This window comes from Gossypium hirsutum, chromosome A02, assembly GCF_007990345.1.
Source record: "Gossypium hirsutum isolate 1008001.06 chromosome A02, Gossypium_hirsutum_v2.1, whole genome shotgun sequence".
Lineage (NCBI taxonomy): Eukaryota > Viridiplantae > Streptophyta > Magnoliopsida > Malvales > Malvaceae > Gossypium > Gossypium hirsutum.
The window spans coordinates 55,880,026-55,902,945 of NC_053425.1; positions in this window are offsets into that span (position 1 = coordinate 55,880,026).

Below are 22,920 nucleotides of genomic sequence, written 5' to 3' on the forward strand. Positions count from 1 at the left end.
CATAGACCCACGAAGTATATGTTTATTTGGTGTTGTTGGAGGTTTATGATAGAAGCTAATGAGTGAGAGTTTGATAGGTACTATGAGGTTAAACTTCATGAGATTGTAAGCTTGTAAGTTGGATGATGAAATTCATGCTTTGTGAAGGTAAATGGTGTAGAAGGAGCATTCGGCCATGAAAAAAAAAAGAAAATTTATGATGAATTAAGTTGGAAGCTATTATAATGTACTTGTGCATTCGGGTATGGGATGAAAATATATGAGATGGTTATAATCACCCTTGTGATTCGGCTCTTGCATATATATATATTTGCACATGATGTATTGGTATGATATATAAATATATCATCTCAAGGTATATGTTTATATATGGTGGTGTTTTAGTTATGGAGTAAATGATGGATGCGTATTGAGTTATAATATGTAATGCATTAGTTAGTAAAATGTATGTCATTTATATGTGGTACTAAGTATATAATTGGCCTCAACGTAGACATGCATATTCGGCCACATGAGATGGATTGGCGTTGCATGTATTCGGTTAGAGGCAAGCATATTGATGCTTTTATCTTGGCTTAGACAATCGGCTAAAAGGAAGTGTGGGATAATATGTCGAGTTGATTCATGATTTCATATGTATGTGACTTTAATGTCTAATGAATATATATGGGCTAAGTACCTTGAGTTCCTCTTTTCGATGCTCAAATGATTAAATCAATTTATTTGTTAAATTAAGCTCAAGAGCAAAGGGGAACTAGATCCGATAAAGGGAAGGAAAAAGTGGTCGAATAGCCATCGAAATCGTTCGACGACATCCGAGGTAAGTTTTTGAGTAATAGAACTTAGATTATAATTTGATTAGATCATGTTTTAAGCAAATCAAAATCATGCTCTTTGTATGTGGCTATTGAGCCGAAATTGCAAGTGTGATAAGTGTCTTGTGTTTGAGCTTTGGTAATGAAAATGAAATACGGATGTGTCATGATTTATTGATATATGTGCTTGGTTATTCGAATGATATCCGGGCTAAGTCCCGAAGGCTTTTGTGCTAAGTGACTATATCCGGACTAAGATCCGAAGGCATTTGTGCGAGTTACTAATTCCGGGCTAAGCCCGAAGGCGTTGGAGCGAGTTACTAAATCCGGGTTAAGTCCCGAAGGCATTTGTGCGAGTTACTATAACCGGGCTATGTCCCGAAGGCATTTGAGCGAGTAGCTATATCCGGTTAAATTCCGAAGGTATGTGATTCGGGAATGAGCGATCTTGCTGTAATAATTTCAGTTAATACGCTTGTAAAATCCCAACAATGAGGTATGTTTCGTATGTGCATTGGAATAGTTGATTCCCTTCGAATAATATTCGCTTAGTCGAGTAATGAGCTTCCGGTATTTGGCTAAGATAATCCCTTATGTATGAATATAGGGGTTGGAATGTGAAATAGGAATGATTTGAGAATATGTATATATGGAATTATCCGTTTAGTTATATGAATGCTATACTTCAGTTGTGCTTAAATTCTTTGCTCAAAACTTACTAAGCATTTAATGCTTACTCCGTTTCTTGATTCTCTGTTTTATAGATTTTGGTTTGTCAGCTATCGGACTCGGGAATTTTGAAGTCGAAGTCGCCCACACTATCAAAGCTCCTTTTGGTATACTTTTGGTTGAACTTTGAAATGGCATGTATAGGACTACCCTTTTTGTTATTAGTCATGTACCCTTCGGTTTTGTGTAAATTTGGATAGCCATGCGAAAATGGCTTAAATATACTTTGATCATAGCATTATAATCGTTTTGTATGTGGTCCGTCGAGAGGTATGGAAATGTTGGTAACAGTTAGCCATGGGAATGGTTATTCATGATCACTTTTGGTATATGTATGACAAACTCTAGTTGATCCATGGAGGATCATGGAATAGGTAAAGTTTACCTTAAAAATAGATCCTGGCAGCAGCAGTGATGTGGATGTGAAAAATCACTAAAAATAGTAGGAATGAAATTAAATAGTGAATAAATTATATAATCGAACCTTGATGAATCTATTTTCATAGGAAAGTAACGAAACGTTTATATGAACAGTATATTATGAGATGTTAAAGTTTTCGTGAGACAGGGCCAGAACGGTTTCTGGATTCCCTGATCTGACTTTGGAAATTCATTATAAATTAACCAGAGACATTTAGAAGTCATGCCATATATGTATAAATTCCTTTTTGAGTCTAGTTTCTATAGAAACAAAGGGAATCAGTATTTAAGCCCTGTACAGGGAGATATCCAAGTCGTAATGCATGAAGGTTAGTGTAGTCGGACCCTGTAACAGGGGAGGCTTTAACTAATAAACTGTACTAATTGGCCTGACCAAAAATTCTAGAAAAAAATATGTAGATGAAAATATGAGTCTAGTTTCAGAAAAAAATTACGAAACTGATTTTTGAGTTTTGGAACTCAATATATGATTTTTAAGGTACAGTGACGCAGTTAGCCAACTGCCTGGAAATTTTTAAAATGGACTGTGAAAGTATATGAATTAAGTCGGTTAGCACCTCGTGTTCGACTCCGGCAACGGTCTCGGGTACGGGGTGTTACATGCGGACCTCATGTCCGGATATATTCCCAGCATATAGCCTGCGGACCTCATGTCCGGATATATTCCCAGCATATAGCCTGCGGACCTCATGTCCGGATATATTCCCAATATCATGCATACTTAATCATACTTTAACACATCTCATTCGACCTATCACTTTAGTAGTCATTTACTACATTCAGATATAAGCTCAATATGCACATCATCATTCACATTTCGGCTCAAGAGTTATACTTAATATCACACATTCATTTCACCATTCAAGCTTAAACTCAAAGTGACCATTATACTATGAATCGTATACATGCACCATTTATTATACAACTATATTCAAGTACAACCCAAACTCGCAACTCACTTAATATACTCTTATAAAGCATCGTCAATTACATACTAAAGGAAACTACCCAAAACTTACCTCGGATATACTTGAACGGTTGTGAAATGGCTACTCGGTTACTTTCTCTTTTCCCTTATCCGAAATTGCCCCCATGCTCTTGAGCTTTAATTCAACAAATTTTAAACTAGTCATTATTCAACTATTCAAGTATTACTTTCAGAATATAATACATATATATTCGAATTTCACACATACAGATTATAGTAAGCTCATAAGAAATCAATAAGCAATTCATTAGCAAATTTTTATCAATGTTTACAATATAATCACAATTCCACTATAAGCTGACTTCCTGAGCAGGAGTCACTAAATTATTTATAACTGGAGCTACGAAACTCCAAATCAATTACCGTAAATTTTCCCCGAAAATAGACTCATTTATCTTTTATTCATAAAATTTTCATAATTTTTAATTTAGCCAATCAATACCAGATTTTTCCTAAATTTTCCCTTGTTTCACTGTTTGACTAATCTGACCACTCTTCACTACAAAATAAATTTCTCATTATACAGAATTCAAAATATGTTCTTGTTTATTTCATTTGAAACTAGACTCATCAATCTTTAATTACATAATTTATTCAGCTTCTAACTCAACTCCCACAATTTATGATGATTTTCCAAAATCACTTTACTGCTGCTGTCCCAAACAGATTATTACCAATTCACTCTTTCACACATTCTTTGCATACATATTATTTAAACATGGATATCACCAATAAATTTCATCTTATATATCTATAATTTCACTTAAGCATAATACCAATACAAAACATTGTGCTCAAATCATTATTCAAGTTCAAATTCGGCTAACACACATATAAACACTAGCAACTAAATATTAACATTTGCATTTCACCATAATAGCCAATTGCCATTAAGAAATTAAGCCACAATTATTCAATTTTACCAAGCTTCAACTTAATTTAACTTATAATAGTTCATAACACATTTAAATCACATACATTACTAAATTTTATCCAAGTCCACAATCGGCCATAGCACACCCAACATATTAGCCGATTTCCTACTTAGCATCTAATGCACATATATGCTTAATTTGTTTAGCTCAACCTCACCTATCTAACATTATTCATCAAAAGAACATGAAACAACAACCATTTCCTTCATTTCAATCAAGAAAAAATGCTCACAACACAACCAAAAACCAAAATATATTTCATGGGTTAAGGTAGATTCAAGAAAGGAACTCATAAACATCAAAATAGAAGCAAACTACCATGAATTTACCTTGGATTTTTCTTCCCCAAGTGACCGAACATTCATGAGCTTCCCTTCCCCAATTTGTTTTCTTACATTCGGCTATGAAGAACAAAGATGGACAAACTTTGTTCTTTTCACCATTTTGTTATTTTACTATTTTTTTAATATAATGCCATTACCTATTAAAATGCTTAAATAAAATATAAATTATCTATCAACCATCACTATGGCCGGCCACTAAACTAAAATTGGTCCATTTGACATGCAAGTCCCCCATGTCACAATTCATGCATTATTTGGCACTTTAAAATTTACTTATGACATTTTCAAGTTTTATCACATGGGTCCTATCTTATAAATTTCACATACAAATGACAAAATTAAAGCATGAAACTTTCACACATGCATGTAAACACACAATAAGCATAGAATACAACGGTTAATTATTTTTATGACTCGGTTTTGTGGTCCCGAAACCACTTCCCGACTAGGGTCAAAATAGGGCTGTCACACGCTTGGAGCTCCTTGCTCTACCCGAATATCCTACTGATGAAGTGGAACGTTCTTGATGACTTCTGGATTTCATTGTGGGGAAGGAGTGTTCTCTTCTGCTAGACCACTTACTCGAAACTCGAGCTTCTCTTTTAACTTGTTTTCTTTTATTATTTAGCTCTTCGGCCTTCTTGGCCCGATCAGCTAATGCGGCAATTTCTCGTATATCAAGGATCTCGATCAACAATTTAATTTCCTCATTCAAGCCTTCCTCGAAGTGCTTACACATTTCTGTCTTTGATTGGACCCACTCCGTTGCATACTGACTTAACCTCACGAATTCCCTTTCATACTCTAACGCAGTCTTATTTCCTTGTTTGAGTTCCAGGAACTCCTTTCGCTTTGAGTCCAAAAATCTTTGACTTATGTATTTCTTTTTAAACTCATCTTGGAAGAACTCCCATGTAATGTCTTCCTTCAGTACCACTGAGGATACCGTCTTTCACCAATGGTATGTAGTATCTTTTAGAAGAGATACAGCACACTTTAAACACTCCTCAGGAGTGCATGACAACTCGTCCAAAACTTGCGTAGTGTTCTCAAGCCAGAACTCGGCTCGTTCAGCATCATCATCAACCTTAGCTCTAAACCCGGCCTTTAGACATAGGCCTTCTACTACTACTAGTAGTAGCTCACTGAACGGAAGCTGGAGCATGACTCTCGGCTCCCTCGAAGACATCTTGAGCTTGATTGGAAGACATTTACTATATTCAAATACAATTAAAAATGGTTAGGAGATGTCACACTATCATAACTTGTATAATGGCATGTATAGCTATACTCAATACATGCTACATTAGTCTGAGAATCGACTAAATCGTAGCTCTAATACCACTAAATGTAACACCCTTACCTGTACCCAAGACCTGGACAAAGTACGAGGTGTTACCAGACACATACACGGACACTTTCAGAAAATATGGGTTATAAAATTTCATTCCAATTTAAAACTGATCAAACAACATCGTAGTGTCCCTATTAGGCCTACGAGGCCCAAAACATACATTAGAAGTGATCGGGGACTAAACCAAGAACTATAGAAAATTTTAGCAAAATTACTAAGGTTATGCCTCACACACCTGTGTGGAGGCAAACCACACGCCCGTGTGCTTAGGGACACGTCCGTGTGTCCCACCCTGTTGAATTATTTGGATTTATTTTTCACTTCAAACCTAGAGGGGTTTTCACATGGCCAAGCATACGCCCATGTCCCTTGCCCGTGTCCCTCACAAGTCTTAGACACGTCTGTGTCTTCACCCGTGTCCAAAAACCCGGACATTCTATTTATGACTTCATCAATCATTTTGAGGCACACGACCAAGGCACACGCCCGTGTGCTAGGCCGTGTCCTCCACGCGGTTGAGACACATGGTCGTGTCTCTGCCCATGTGTTTACTACCATGCAAACTGACCTAAAATTTTAGGTGCAGGGGACACATAGCTAGGCAACACGCCCATAGGGGCTGACCGTGTGACACACACGACCTAGACATATGCCCGTGTGTCTACCCGTGTGGACCTTTTTAGGGCTTTTTCCAAGCCTTTGGTCACCCTCTATCATCCATACACACTTAGAGATTTCAATGATATGTAACATGACCTAATTGTACTCTAAAACAACCTTGGCATAACTCATTGCATGTTAACCTCATCTCATCGGTTTACTACATGCTAAATTTTCCTTTTTGTATTAGAGATTAGCATAGCACAATTTTTTTTTTGCATATTACACTTAGGCTATATTATAACCATATGTCATTGTGTGCTATGACCACTCTCAATTTATTAGGTCCCATTTCAAGCATCCATTCATGATAAATCCTCATCACCTTATCTCATGAAACATTTAAACATAAACATGCATCATTAGTAGGTTTACAACCTATATCAATATGAGCCATATCTCATGGCCATATACAAAAGAATAAGTGTAACATTTAAGCCCTTACAATGGCTAGCCAAATGACACATATAAAAAAAACCAAAAACCCTATACATGCCATTAAACAAATAAAAGCATCCATATACCAAAGCAGGACAAGTCGATAGTGTGTTGATTTTCTGACCGTCTTCCAATCTTCACGAGTCCACGAGCTCTGTGAGACAGGTAGAGGAGAAGGCGGTAAGCATTTAAATGCTTAGTAAGTTTGGATAAGTAGAAAATAAACTTACCGGTTAATTAACATACAACCATATTTAGGCAATAATTCCAACAAGCATGAAATAGTTTCCCTATCACATACACTTAATCATCAAGTTAGTCTCATAACAATACAACATGTCAATATTTCCATTCATATTTCTAATGTTAATCTCATTGAATTCCTTAGAAATCTCGATGGATAGCCCAATTTCCATCAAGTCACAAGTGATCATCTAAAGTACGCACTCCTGTGAACCTTATATCATACGGAGAGATTACCAGTCCAGGTTAAATCCCCCGTAGTAGTAACTCATAGAGCAACGTCGAGATTACTAGTCCAGGCTAAATCCGTTTTAATGACAATTGCTCTCATAAGCTCGGGCTTGAATTGCCAGTCTAGACTAAATTCAGCCCTCAATCAGATTACCCGTCCAGGCTAAATCCTTAATGCACCCATATTCTTTGGGAGGCTCGATCACTCAAGGAACACATGTCCGAGCTAGATCCTTGCTATTTTGAGATCATCGGATTACCCATCAGGGCTAAATCCTTTTCTGCAACACATGCAAGATCTCATGTAAGGTAAGCCATAATTTATCCATCGGAATTCCCTTTCTATTTTCAACGGGACATTTATCATCTTTCATTTTCACAAACACATTTCATGAATTATCATGCCATGAATATCTAAATTTTCACACATTCAAGAACATGCATGTTTAAGTATATTAAGAGTTTACTTCGGGTTATATGAACTTAGCTAGTAATTGCTTCAGTTTCATGTCTCAGATATTCCAAAACCTTTCGTTTTCCACGATAGACCTATGAATTTGGTTTCTCGAGGTCTATACCAATAAATTCTACTATTAATACATCAGATTTTTCATTTTAGGATTTAAAACTTACCCCCGGGCAAAATGACCAATTTGCCCCTAACCTTTCCCACTTTTACAATTTAGTCCTAAGGCTCGTATAATGAAATGCATGAAATTTCTAAGTTTCCCAATCCTAGCTGAATATTTTTCTTGCCTATGGCAGCCCACATTTTCTTTCATTTCACATTTTTCTACCCGTTTTCTCAACTTTTGCAATTTAGTCCATTAAGCTATTTACATGAAAAACCACTTCGTAAAAGTTGTTTACCATCCTTTAAACTCTCATATCCCTCCATAAATCATCAAAACACAAACATCTCATGCATGGGTAAATATCGTATGGTGCACGATAGTGTACGACATTTACGACCGTACAAAGTCTCGTTTGGTGCCATTTTGATACTTGATTGAAAGCTACTATTGTATGCAAATTCAAGAAGTGGTAAGTATCGTTCCCACGTACCTTTGAAATCGAGAATGCAACATCTCAACATATCGCCAAGTATCTGAATGATTCGTTTGGATTGACCATCTGTTTGCGGATGGAAACCACTGGTGAAATGTAATTTCGTACCTAGAGCATCTTGCAGTTTCTTTCAAAACCGCGATGTAAACCTCGGATAAATAGGTACTCCGTGTAATCTCACAATCTAAGAAAAATATAATTCAGCTAGCTTGTCAAGCAAGTAATTTGTGCGAACCGGAACAAAATGAGCCAATTTAGTCAATCTATCCACAATAACCCAAATTGCATCTTTCTTGCTCAGTGTCAACCGTAAGCCAGATACAAAATCCATCGTGACTCTGTCCCATTTCCACTCAGGTATCATGATCGAATGAAGCCACCCAGAAGGTACTTGATGCTCGGCTTTTACTTGCTAACAGACTAAACATTTTGAAACAAAGTCAGAAATGTCTCGTTTCATACCACGCCACCAGTAAAGCTGTTTTAGATCATTATACATCTTCGTACTACCCAGGTGAGCAGATAACTGAATGCTGTGAGCTTCATTCAAAATTATCTGAATCAATTCTTAATTTCTCAGGACACATATTCGGTATCTGAACCTTAGACAACCCTCAGCATCAACTCAAAACTTGAATTCAACATTCGGATCACATTGAGCTTGCTTTGCTAACAAACCATATTCAACTTTCTGAGCATCATAAATTTGTTGAACAAATAATGGTCTTGCTTTTGATTCAGCTATTATTGAACCATCGTCAGACATAGCCATATGCGTATTCATTGCAAGCAAAGCAAACAGTGATTTTTGGCTTAGAGCATCATCAACAACATTAGTCTTTCCCAGATGATAATCAATCAGAAGCTTGTAGTCTTTTAGCAACTTTAACCATCGTCGCTGTCTCAAATTCAAATCTTTCTGAGTCATCAAATATTTCAAGCTTTTGTGATCAAAATAAACATGACATTTTTCACTGAACAGATAGTGACGCCACATTTTCAATGCGAATGCACTAGCTGCCAATTCTAGATCGTGTGTCAGATAATTCTTTTCATGCCGCTTTAACTGTCTTGAGGCATAAACTATGACTTTGCCTTTTTGCATCAAAACACAGCCCAAACCATTTAAAGATGCATCGTGATAAACGCCAAATTATACATAGTTTTACCCTAAATACTTAGCATATTTATGGATGTTTACTGCTAGATTTGTGGATTTTGGTGCTCTTAATCCGGTTATTTCATGTTTTTTACTCAGGAGAGCACCAAGAGTCAAAAGGAGCCAAAAACGAGCTAAAAAGGGACAAAACAGACCAAATTGAGAAGATCACACGGCCTAAGCCTTGCCACACAGGCTGTTCACACGCCTTCGAGGGTGTCGACCAAGGCTCTCATGATTCACACGGCCTGGCCATTAACCGACACGGTCGTGTGCAATTTAACGGATCGAACACGGCCTGACAAACACTTCACACGGTCGTGGCACACGGGCGTGTCCCTTCTTCAAAGAGTTGTATTTTACACGAAAAAGGATACTTAGGGAGGAAGAAAGCCAATCAAAAGCCTATATAAACACCCTAAGTATGACCTAGAAAGAGGTCTCTTCCAGAACTTTTCTGGAATACAGAACCACATGCCAGGAATTACTTGAAGGAAGCCAGACGATCCATCCCAAAAGCCGGAGCTACACCAAGACTGAAGATCTCTCTCAGAATTCCTTCAGGGGTTTTAGAGTTTTTTTTATGTTTTGTTATTTTCATACTTTTGAGATGTATTCTTATCTTATTATGAACTAAACCCCTTAGATACCTAAGGGGGTTGAAACCTATGATGGATCTTGTTATTATTATCTGAACTGTATGATAAATACTTGATTTGTTGTTAATGCTTGAGTTAATATTCCGGGTATTAATTCATGTTTTGATGTGCTTATGCAGAGGAGCAAAAGTCCCTGTCTAAGAGTAGATTTGGCATAATTAAGCAGAGTTGATCGAACGCCTAGAAATAGGGTTACAAGATTTTTCTGGATTAGGGTGAAACCTAATATGGGAGTCCATAGAGTGATTTACTACTTCCTTAGGGGTTTTAATTAAGAAAGAAATTTTCAATTAATTCAACTGAGGGTTAGACATTATTAGTCTCGAAAGGGACAATAACATAGGTTAGGGAGTCTCACGGATCAAGTCAAGTGAATAAATCATCCGGTTCAGAGTCAGATAACAAGTGAAATCTAGGTGGATTCCTCATTGGGTGTCGTCTTTATCAAGTTAATTCTCTTCAAGTCTTTTTCCAACTTTTCTCTTTACTTTAGTTTAATTAGTTAATTAGTTTAGTTAATTAGTTTAATAAACAACCCTTCTTTATTTCTAGGTTAGATAATAAAAAGATAGTTATTATTAGTACTTTTGGTTCCCTTGGGTACGATATCCCGGTCTTGCCATTAGTATACTATTGTTCGATAGGTGCGCTTGCCTTTTCTTCGTGATAATAGTTAGCCTAGGTTTGATCTTCATTATAAATATTTATTACTTGTTACGAATCACGCGATCAAGTTTTTGGCGCCGTTGCCGGGGAACTAAAATATTAGGAACGCTAAATTTTTATTACTTTAGCCATTTATCTTTCTTGCAATTTTATTTTATTTTATTATATTATTTATTAATTTACTTTTTTTTTCTCTCTTGGCAGGTTTTTATAGTTTATGACTAGAAGAAACCAGTCGGGACCATTACTTTTTGACGAAGAAATCGATCGTACAATTCACAAAAATCAAAGAGAAATAAAGCACAACTTAAGATACACGGAGAATGAGCAAGAAGACAATACTCAACCTCCAACTGACGAGATGGCTGAAAACCAAGGCAATCAGCTACCTCCTGGAATTGCGGCTAATCAAAATCCTGCTCCACGTGCTATGTATGATTATGCTAAACCTGCTTTGACAGGAACTGAATCTAGCATAGTTAGACCTGTTGTAGCTGCAAAAACTTTTGAACTAAAACCTAACTCTATTCAGATGATACAACAATTCGTTCAGTTTGATGGTTTGAAGGATGAAGATCCCAACGCTCACTTAGCAAATTTCTTGGAATTTTGCGATACATTCAAAATCAATGGCATTTCTGATGATACCATACGTCTTCGTTTGTTTCCCTTTTCACTGAGGAACAAAGCTAAACAGTGGTTGAACTCGCTACCACGAGGGTCTATCACTACTTAGGAACAAATGACCGAGAAATTTTTACTAAAATATTTTCCACCGGCTAAAACGGCTAAATTACGTAATGATATCTCTTCTTTTGTGCAGATGGATTTAGAAACACTTTACGATGCATGGGAGAGATACAAGGACTTACTGAGAAGGTTCTCTGACGGTGGGTTACCACTTTGGCTGCAAGTACAAACATTCCACAATGGTCTAAATCCCTTGACTCGGCAAATGGTTGACGCAGCTGCTGGCGGAGCTATCAACAATAAAACACTGGAAGATGCCTATGAATTTATAGAGGGAAGTCACTGAATAACTATCAGTGGAAAGTAATGAGGACAAAGCCAACGAAAACAGCCGGCATTTATAACATCGATTCGGTCACCATGCTCTCTAATCAGGTAGAACTTCTCAATAAAAAGATTGACGGTTTACTTGGTTCTACGCAGGTACATCCATTAATGAGGTGCGACTCAAGTGGCGAAGGTGTGCATACAGAATACCAATCCTTCAATCCTACAACCGAAGAAGAACAAGTCAACTCTATGGGTAACAATAACTTCCGATCTCAAAATAACCCATACAGTAATACTTATAATGCAGGTTGGAGGAACCACCCAAATTTCTCTAGGGGTGGTTAAGGGAATCAAAAGGCACAAAATCCTCAGGGTTTTCAATAGCCACTTTATCAACAAGAGAAGAAACCAAACCTTGAAGAGATGCTTTCTAAACCCATCTCAGTGTCAGAAACCCGTTTCCAAAATACTGAGATAGCACTTAAGAAACAAGCATCGATCCAGGGGCTCGAAACTCAGATAGGCCAACTATGCAAAATAATCTCCGAACGACCACAAGGTTGCTTACCCAGTAATACTGAACCTAATCTGAGGGAACACCTCAATGTAATTAGTACTCAAGATAAGGAGGGATTCATTGCACCTGAGCCAGAATTACAGCAAGACAACGCGATGAACAAAGGTCGAGAAGAGGTAAACGATGATGATCCTAAATAGGTAAGTACGAATTATGAACCTTGTGTGCCATATCCTAAAGCGATGGCGAAAGACAGAACAAAATAACAATAAGTTTGTCAAAATCTTAAAGAAATTACATATTAACTTACCCTTTATTGAAGTTCTTTCGCAGATGCCCAACTCAGCAAAATTCTTAAAGGAACTTCTGGCCAATAAAAGAAAATTAGACACTACATCGCATGTGGAACTCAATGCAGTCTGCTCAGCTATTTTAAAGAATAAGCTACCTAAGAAATTGAAAGATCCAGGGAGTTTTACAATTCCTTGCTTAATTGGTAGTTTATCTGTGAATAATGCTTTAGCTGATCTAGGGGCAAGTATAAATGTTATGCCATATAAAATGTTTAAACGACTAGGTCTCGATAAACCCAAATAGATTAGGATGAGCATACAATTGGCTGACAAAACAGTTAGATTTCCTAAGGGTATTATTAAAGATGTTCTCGTTAAAATTGATAAATTTATTTACCCAGTAGAGTTTTTCGTTTTAGATATGGATGAGGATAACGAGGTACTGTTAATTTTAGGACGACCCTATTTAGCAACTGCCAGAACCATTATTAATGTAGGCACAGGAGAGCTAACACTTCGTGTAGGTGACGACGCAATAACACTCCAAGCACGTGACTCAGTCAAAACCTCTAAAACTCAAGATAATGCTATAAAACCTGTCAATGATAAAACTAATATTCAATCATCCTTATAGGAACCTCCTCGAACCAAGACAACGGGGACAGTGCACTATTATCATGTAGCGAACAAAGACACCCATGAGGAACAAAGGCTTCAAATAGAGGAGTTAGATGAATGGCGAACACACAAACTGAGATCACATGATAAACCGAAACTACACCAAAATAAGCCCGATATCTCTTCTAATCAACTTAAGGTTGGCGATAAAGTCTTACTAGATGTCGCAGATCCCCACATTGTCACTACCATACCAAATGAGGAAATTCCTCTTACGGTACTTAGTAATTTTCCATTCGGTATGGTGGAGGTGAGTCATCCCAAGTTCGGCACTTTTAAGGTAAATAACACCTGATTAAAACCTTATTTTAAGATTGACAGCAGGAATGAGGAGTATGAACTCCTCAAACCACCATGATCATTCAACGGAGGGGTAAGTTGAGCTTAGACTATAAATAAGTGCTTCTCGAGAGGCAACTTGAGCACTAACATATTTTGATTTCTTATTTCTAACACTTTAAATAATTAAATTTATCTTAGAATTGCAAAGTTTTTCAGAACACACGGCCAGGCACATGGGCATGCCTAAAGCCGTGGCAAACTAGGGGAAGAGACACGGCCGTGCGATACGACTGTGTGGAAGCAGGACATGATTTCCCCAAAACACGGGGTGCGATAAAGGCCCACGGTCGTGTGACATGGCCGTGGGTGAACTTCATAGGTCACCACGGGCGTGCGAATGAACAACCACGGGCGTGCCAGGGGCAAGGCTCGATTCTGTTTCTTCGACATGGGCGTACGACAAGCTTGTGCCATTAAGTCGTGGACAACAATACATGGGCATGGTACCCTCACACACGGGCGTGGGAGAAGTGAACAAAGCTAGGCACGGCCATGCGATATGGCTGTGTGCCACACACGCCCAAGACATACAGGAGGAGATAGTAGCCGGGCACGACCTAAATCAAAAAATTTGAAAAACACGGGCTCACCCTCAAAGTACACGGGTGTGGCCCTAGGTCGTGTGACCCTCCCCTATATAAACAAACCACTGTTCATCTTCTTCCCTCTTTCAAAACCCTAGCTGAAAATTTCTCCTCCCCATTCTTTAATCCTTATTCCGGCCACCATTCCCATGATTCTCACTTCCCCAACCCCCAAACCACCCTCAAATCCAATTCCCTTGCATTAATCCCCACTTTCCCCTCTCTATACCCTCTATTCTTTCCTCTACACGGCTATATCACAGCGTCACACGCCCGTGCTCGCCACCAACACGCCGTGCGCCACCCTACCGCAGCCTTTGGTTCACTTTCTCAACCTTGTTTGTTTAATTTGTGTTGCTACATTAGTATTCTATATACTCTACATAGATATTGTTAATATTTTCCAATTTGTTCTAATTAAGTTAGGAATTTGCTTTAGTATTTTCTATGATTGAATTGTTAGCATATGCTAGTTCTAGGCCTCTTTCTTATCTGCTGATGCATCTTGGATTCTATCAATTATCATACATTTCTAGGTACATTATGTCGTCGTCGAGAAGCAAGAAGGCCGCGGTCCCATCCTCAAAGAGACGTAGGGGACCGGGTTCTTCCTCGGTACGTGCTACAGTCAAAGTTCGACACCCGTTCCTTGAATTTTCGCAAGCTTCGCAGGAGGAGCTATTTCAGATATTACACGCGTGACCCCTCACTACAGGTCGCTCCATCGACTGGGCTGCTGTAGAGCAAGTCCAGCTCGCTGATGCCATCCGCGCCCTCCTGTCACAGACCCATGGGAATGGTTCTTCGCTATCACCGAGCCCACTTATTTAGAGCTAACTTTAGAATTATGCTTTACTTTTCATTTACAGGTGGTGATGACGAACAATGACGACCCCGGCACCATTCACTTCTGATTAGGCGGTCTAGTTCGCGTGATGAGTGTCCCAGAGTTTAGAGTTGCTCTGGGACTTTACACCAATAAGTTTATGGAGGAGGAAGACATGAATGCACTACCACGAAATATCCACATTTCTTCCTCCTTATGCTGGAAGGCTTTGGCACCACTCTCTTCCACCTACGACCCCAGCCGTTCGAAGGCCTCAGCTCTCGCTCCTTCTCTACGCTATCTCCATGCCATATTGGCACACACCTTGACCGGGAAGAGAGAGAGCACTGGCGTTGTCAACCCCATGGCGCCTACTATTTATGGCGCATGGTGAATGCACACGTGACTGATTTGCATACTTCATTGCTTTCGCCATTTGCCATCAGACCGAGCGGCATAAGAAGGGAGTGATCTCTATCGACCCCTACGTGATGTACCTTTCCAGACACTTTGGCCTCCTCAACACTGTGGCCCAGTCATCAGCGCTTACACTAATTGGTCAGATGTCCTCACAGGGCATCACGACTATGTTACACATAAGGATGATCGAACGCCAACGTTGGACTAATCCTCCTCAGTACTGTCTCTCTCATGCCATTGATGAGGAGGATCTTGAGGACATTCCTGATGATATTCCTCCACAGCATGAGGAGCCTTCTACTGCACCACCTGGGGAACGACTAGTTCATGCGGCTGCTTCATTGGCACACCTATCTGACTGACTCGCTCACTTCGAGCAGTATTGCACTACACAATTCGAGATGATTCACGAGCGAGATCGGCGACATGATAGACGAATGGACGATATGCAGGCCATGATGCAGCAGCTGTGCCAGCATTTTCACATCGCCACTCCAGCGCCACCACCTGAGCGCCCCACTGACGAGGATCATTAAATCCTCTTGTCTTTTTATTTTTATTTTTATTTTCTTTTCAATTTTATTATTTTCTTTTGAAAGACATATCTATATTAGTAAATTCTACTTACTTCATTTTCCTGGTATTTTTAACAAGTAATCCCACTACGCTCTCTTCCACACCAACTCTTAATAAGCTCTTCATGATTCTATAGACTTCCAAGCAAAGCTGCTAGGAATATTTTAAGGAATGAGGAAACAGATAGGGAACAATACAAAATGAATGCCATGTTCAACGACCCAATTTCTTCATCTAGACAAGAACAATGGCAGCTACTACTTTCATCAAATACTCCAGCTCGGAATCAAGCTCCGCATCCATCTAACAGGGAGTTCCACCTCCTTCTCTCTTATGATTTTCTCTATTTTGAATAATCTCTCTTTGTACATTGAGGGCAATGTACATCTTAAGTGTGGGGGGTGAACATGAAACCTAACTTTTTGCATTATTCTCAAATCCCTGAATTTGGTCTTGTGTTTAAGTGATTTTCTCATAATCTTGATCGAATGAATTCTAATTGATCTATAATTATTGTTGATATGTCATGAACTAGACCATGAGAATTATGCATGATTATTTGATTATAGGACATTAGAGAATCGAGCATGATAAGTTGATATTTTGAGAACTAAAATTTTTAGACTATTTTCCTAAATTGAGGTATTATCTTGAAATCTTAAGTATACAGGAATGACATCAAAAACCCAAATTTTTGGTGAGATTTTTGAGCCTTTTGAGCATATAGCTTTCTTTCTTGCTCACTTCTTTTGTGGTTTAAGTGTGTTAACATTGAACTATTATTCTAGAACTTGCTTCGATTATACATGTCGAGATCACACGTATGATTTAATATACTGAGATGATAAAGGCACTTAGGATTTAACACATTTACTCCATAAAAAGCCTTCCCACATAATTAAACCCTTAGTGAACCCCCTTTTAGCCTACTAACCTTTTTTATTGATTAACCTTCATCATTATCCCATTAACCTATTATTGTTGAAATCCCCTTACTTAATTTACTTTTTTTATTGAGATTAAATTTAATACTATTACCTCACTATGTTCACCATTTTTTGTTACTGAATCATGAAGTATGATTTCTATATTGCATTGACTTGAACTGTTCTTTAAAAAAAAACTCAAATTATTATTGTAATCCTCAGCAAGCTAAAGTTGTCATGAGCTCATGTACTATAGTTCTAGATATTTGTTTGTGATTCAGTGATTAAGTTTTTGACAGTGGGGTAATATATTGAAATTATCTCGATTCTAACCTTTGACTCTTTAGCTTTTATCCATACCTGTAACCTAAATCCCGTTACAACCATGCAAAGACCTTTTGATTAGTGTATCATATCATTTACAAGTGGTGGAGATTTGATTTTCTTGCAAGCCTATGGTAATAACTTCTCATGTTAGACAATCGAGTGCTTAACCTTGAACCTTAAACACTTTGAGTCATTTGAGTGAATCTTTAGTGATAATGTCATCTCTTGTACATTTAGGACTAAAGTTAATTGCTTAAAGGAAGGACATTACCTATGATTTTATTATCAAAATATTCGATTTAGATTGTTTGAGGTTTTTAATACCCTTATAGTTGAATTCTCACTATATGATTTTCTGTGGAATAACTTGTAACATTATCAGTAATGATTATGTGATTGAGAGGAATGAATTCTAGCAGTAAATGAGAGTTTTGCTTGAGGACAAGCAAATGCTTAACTGTGGGGGTATTTGATAAACGCCAAATTATACATAGTTTTACCCCAAATACTTAGCATATTTATGGATGTTTACTACTAGATTTGTGGATTTTGGTGCTCTTAATCCGGTTATTTCATGTTTTGTACTCAGGAGAGCACCAAGAGTCAAAAGGAGCCAAAAACGAGCTAAAAAAGGGACAAAACAGACCAAATCGAGAAGATCACACAGCCTAAGCCTTGCCACACGAGCTGCTCACACACTCGTGTCCTTCGAGGGTGTCGACCAAGACTCTCACGATTCACACAGCCTGGCCATTGACCCACACGGTCGTGTGCAATTTAACAGATCAAACACAGCCTGGCAAACACGTCACACAGTCGTGGCACATGGATGTGTCCCTTTTTTAAAGAGTTGTATTTTACACGGAAAAGGGTACTTAGGGAGGAAGAAAGCCAATCCAAATCCTATATAAACACCCTAAGTATGACCTAGAAAGACGTCTCTTCCAGAACTTTTCTGGAATACAGAACCACACGCCAGGAATTACTTGAAGGAAGACAGATGATCCATCCCAAAAGCCGGAGCTACTCCAAGACTGAAGATCTCTCTCAGAATTCCTTCATGGGGTTTTAGAGTTTTCTTTATGTTTTGTTATTTTCATACTTTTGAGATGTATTCTTATCTTATTATGAACTAAACCCCTTAGATACCTAAGGGGGTTGAAACCTATGATGGATCTTGTTATTATTATCTGAACTGTATGATAAATACTTGATTTGTTGTTAATGCTTGAGTTAATATTCCGGGTATTAATTCATGTTTTGATGTGCTTATGCAGAGGAGCAAAAGTCCCTGTCTAAGAGTAGATTTGGCATAATTAAGCAGAGTTGATCGAACGCCTAGAAATAGGGTTACAAGATTTTTCTGGATTAGGGTGAAACCTAATATGGGAGTTCATAGAGTGATTTACTGCTTCCCTAGGGGTTTTAATTAAGAAAGAAATTTTGATTAATTCAACTGAGGGTTAGACGTTATTAGTCTCGAAAGGGATAATAACATAGGTTAGGGAGTCTCACGGATCAAGTCAAGTGAATAAATCGTCCGGTTCAGAGTCAGATAACAAGTGAAATCTAGGTGGATTCCTCATTAGGTGTCGTCTTTATCAAGTCAATTCTCTTCAAGTCTTTTTCCAACTTTTCTCTTTACCTTAGTTTAATTAGTTAATTAGTTTAGTTAATTAGTTTAATTAGTTTAGTTAATTAGTTTAATAAACAACCCTTCTTTATTTCTAGGTTAGATAATAAAAAGATAGTTATTACTAGTACTTTTGGTTCCCTTAGGCACGATATCTCGGTCTTGCCATTACTATACTATTGTTCGATAGGTGCGCTTGCCTTTTCGTCATGATAATACTTAGTCTAGGTTTGATCTTCATTATAAATATTTATTACTTGTTACGAATCACGCGATCACATCGCTATAAAAAATAAATCCTTTACCCGATTCTGGCTAAACTAGCATTGGAGCTTCGATCAAAAGAGCTTTCAACTGATCAAAACTTTTCTGGCACTTTTCTGACCATTCGAACTTAACATCTTTCTGTAATAGCTTCTTCATTGGGGTTGCAATCATAGAGAAACCTTTCATGAACCATTTATAGTAACCAGCAAGTCCCAGAAAACTTCGGACTTTAGAAACATTTCTCAGAGGTTTCCAATCAAGTATAGCTGAAATTTTACTCGGATCTACTCGAATACCCAATACTGATACAACATGTCCTAGAAAACTAACTTCGTGTAATTAAAACCACATTTACTGAACTTTGCATACAACTGTTTATCTTGCAAAGTCTGTAACACAAGTCTCAGATGTTCGACATGCTCGGTTTCATCACGGGAATAGATAAAAATATCATCTATAAACACAACCACAAACCAATCCAAATACTGTCTAAAGATCCAATTCATCAAATCCATGAAAACAACAGGTTCATTAGTAAGTCTGAAAGGCATAACTAGAAAATCATAGTGGTTGTACCTTGTTCAGAAAGCAGTCTTTGGCACATTGGAGCCTTTAACTCGCAACTGATAGTAGCCTGATCTCAAATCGATCTTTGAAAATATTGTAGCCCCTTTTAGCTGATCGAACAAATTGTCAATCTGTGGCAATGAATATTTATTCTTGATAGTCACCTTATTGAGCTATCAATAATCGATGCACATTCTCATTGTTCCATCTTTCTTTTGCACAAATAAAACTAGTGCACCCCAGAGAGAAAAACTCTGTTAACACCCCTTACCCGTACCCGAGACCGGGACAAGGTATGGGGCATTACTGTACACAAACATGACATTTCTAAAAAATCACAGGCTATAAAATTTCGTTCCAAATTAAAACCAATCAAACACATTCATAGTGTCCCTATTATGGGCCTACGAGGCCCAAAACATGCATTAAGAATGGTCTAGGACTAAACTGAGAGCTTAATAAAATTTTAGGAAAATTCCTAGGTTTAAGCCTCACACGCCCGTGTGGAGGTAATGCACAAGCCCATGTGCTTGGGACACGCTCGTGTCCCTTACTCGTATGGAATTATTTGAATTTATTTTCCATTTCAAACCTACAGGGTTTTCACACAGCCGAGCACACGCCCATGTCCCTAGCCCATGTCCTTCACATGGTCTAGACACACCCGTGTCTCGCCCTTGTCCAAAAACCTGAGCATTCTGTTTATGATGTCATCATGCATTTAGGGGCACACGGCCAAGAAACATGCCAGCGTGCTAGGCTGTGTCCTCTATACGGTTGAGAACTGCCCGTGTGTTTACTACCATGCATACTGACCTAAAAAAAATTTAGGTGCAGGGGGGACACACGGCTGTACCACACGCTCATGAAGCTGACCGTGTGGACCTTTTTGGAGGCTACAATCCAAGCCAATGGTCACCCTCAACATCCACACACATCTTTGAACTTCTATGGTATTTAACAGGGCCTAAATATGCCCAATGACTACCTTCAATGGTCTATTGCATGTTAACCTCATCTCATTGGTTTTATACATGCTAGATTACCCTCTTCATATTTAGGATTACCATATCATCAAACACATTTAGACTTGGCTCATTTTATAACTCATTTCCAATTATGACCTAGCCATCTCAAAGTAATTTGGCCACATTCCACATGTCCATTCATGGTATACTACATTTAACCATCTAATGAACATTTAAACACCAACATGCACAATTAGTAAGTTACAACCTATGAGCCATATCTTATGGCTATATACAAAATGAATTGGAATATCATTCAGGCCCTTACATTGGCTAACCAATGACACAAAATAACCAAAAACCTATACATGCCATTGTAACAAAGTAAAGATATCTATATACCAAAGCAAGATAAGCTGATAGTGTTGACAATACTCTAATTGTCTTCCAATCTTCACGAGTCCACGAGCTCTATAAAACAGGGAAAGGAAAGAGGGTAAGCCTTAACATGCTTAGTAAGTTCGGATAATAAGAAGGTAAACTTACCGGTTATTTAGCGTACAACCATAAAAGATATTCATGCCAAACATGCATAGTATAAATCCCCTATCACATACACTCAATCATCAAGTTAGTTTCCTTTCAAGCAATATAGCATTAATATTAGGTGAGCTCATAAATTCAAATAGTTAAATTCTCATTTCTCATTATAGTCCAGTTGAATTTCTCAGAAATCTCGATGGTCCTGTTTACAATCAAGTCATGCTAGTGACCATTTTAAATATACACTCTCGTGAACCTCACTCTTACGGCGGGATTACCAATCCAGGTTAAATCCTTCATAACATAAATTCAAGGAGTATTTTCGGGATTATCATTTCAAGCTAAATCTCTTACAACGAAAATTACTCAAATACGCTCGAATTTGAAGTGCCAGTCGAAGCTAATTTTAGCCCTTAATCGTATTACCCATCCGGGCTAAATCCACAATGCACATATATTCATCGGGAGGTTCGATCACTTGAGGAACACCCATCCAGGCTGGATCCTTACTATACTGAGATCATCGGATTACCCGTCCGAGTTAAATTCCTTTCTGCAACACATGCAGGATCTCATGTCATGTAAACAAGAATTTACCCATCGAATCTCCCTTTTCATTCAACTGGGAAAATTGTCATCTTTTTCATTTTACACTACCACATTTCATGGATTGTCATGCAATCAATATCTAAATTAACATACATTTAAGAATATGTATTTTCAAGTATATTTAAAGTTTACTTTGAGTTACATGAACTTACCTGGTAATTACTTCAGTTTCGTATTTCGATTATTCCGAAGCCTTTCGTTTTCCACGGTCGACCTCCATAATTGGTTTCTCGGGTCTATATCAGTAAAAATAAATTATTAATACCTCATACTATTCATTTTGGACCTAAATTTTACTCCCGGGCAAAATGACCATGTTGCTCCCAACATTTCACATTTTTACAAATTAGTCCCTTGTCTCGTATAATGAAATGCATGAAATCCTTGGTTACCCATGCCTAGACAAATGTATACTAGGCTCATACCAGCCCACATTTTCCTCTATTTCACATTTCTACCACATATTTTATACTTTTTACAAAATGGTCTTTTAAGCCATTTCCATGAAAACCTACCTAGTAAAAGTTATTTACCACCATTTAAACTCTCATATTCCTCCATAAATCATCAAAAAACAAGCATCTCATGCATGGGTAAATTTCCAAACATTAACCCTAGCTTGAGATATGGGTAGAAATGGATAGAGCATGTTACGAGGATCTCAAAATTACAAGGAACATTAAAAACGGGGCTAGGGAGCACTTGCTATTGAGTTTGAAATGTTGAAAACCCTAGCTTATGGAGCTCTAGGAATTTTGGCAGCTATGGGGAAGAAGATGGCTGATTTTGGCTTTCTTTTTCCCTTTTTATTAAGTTTATTACCAAATGACCAAAATGCCCCTCCTTACAAAACTTCCAAATTTTTTTATGCATGCCCATTTTTGTCCAAAAACTTAGAAATTGGAAAATTACTATTTAAGCCCTTTTTCCCAAGTTTTGCACTTTATTCAATTTGGTCCCTAATTTCCAATTGGACACCTTATACTTCGAATTTCTTCATAAAACTTTAACACATGCTTATTTTCATATCCTAGAACTCATAATAGTCATAAAAAGTATTTTAATTCTCACTAGGCCCTATTTCAGGATGTTAC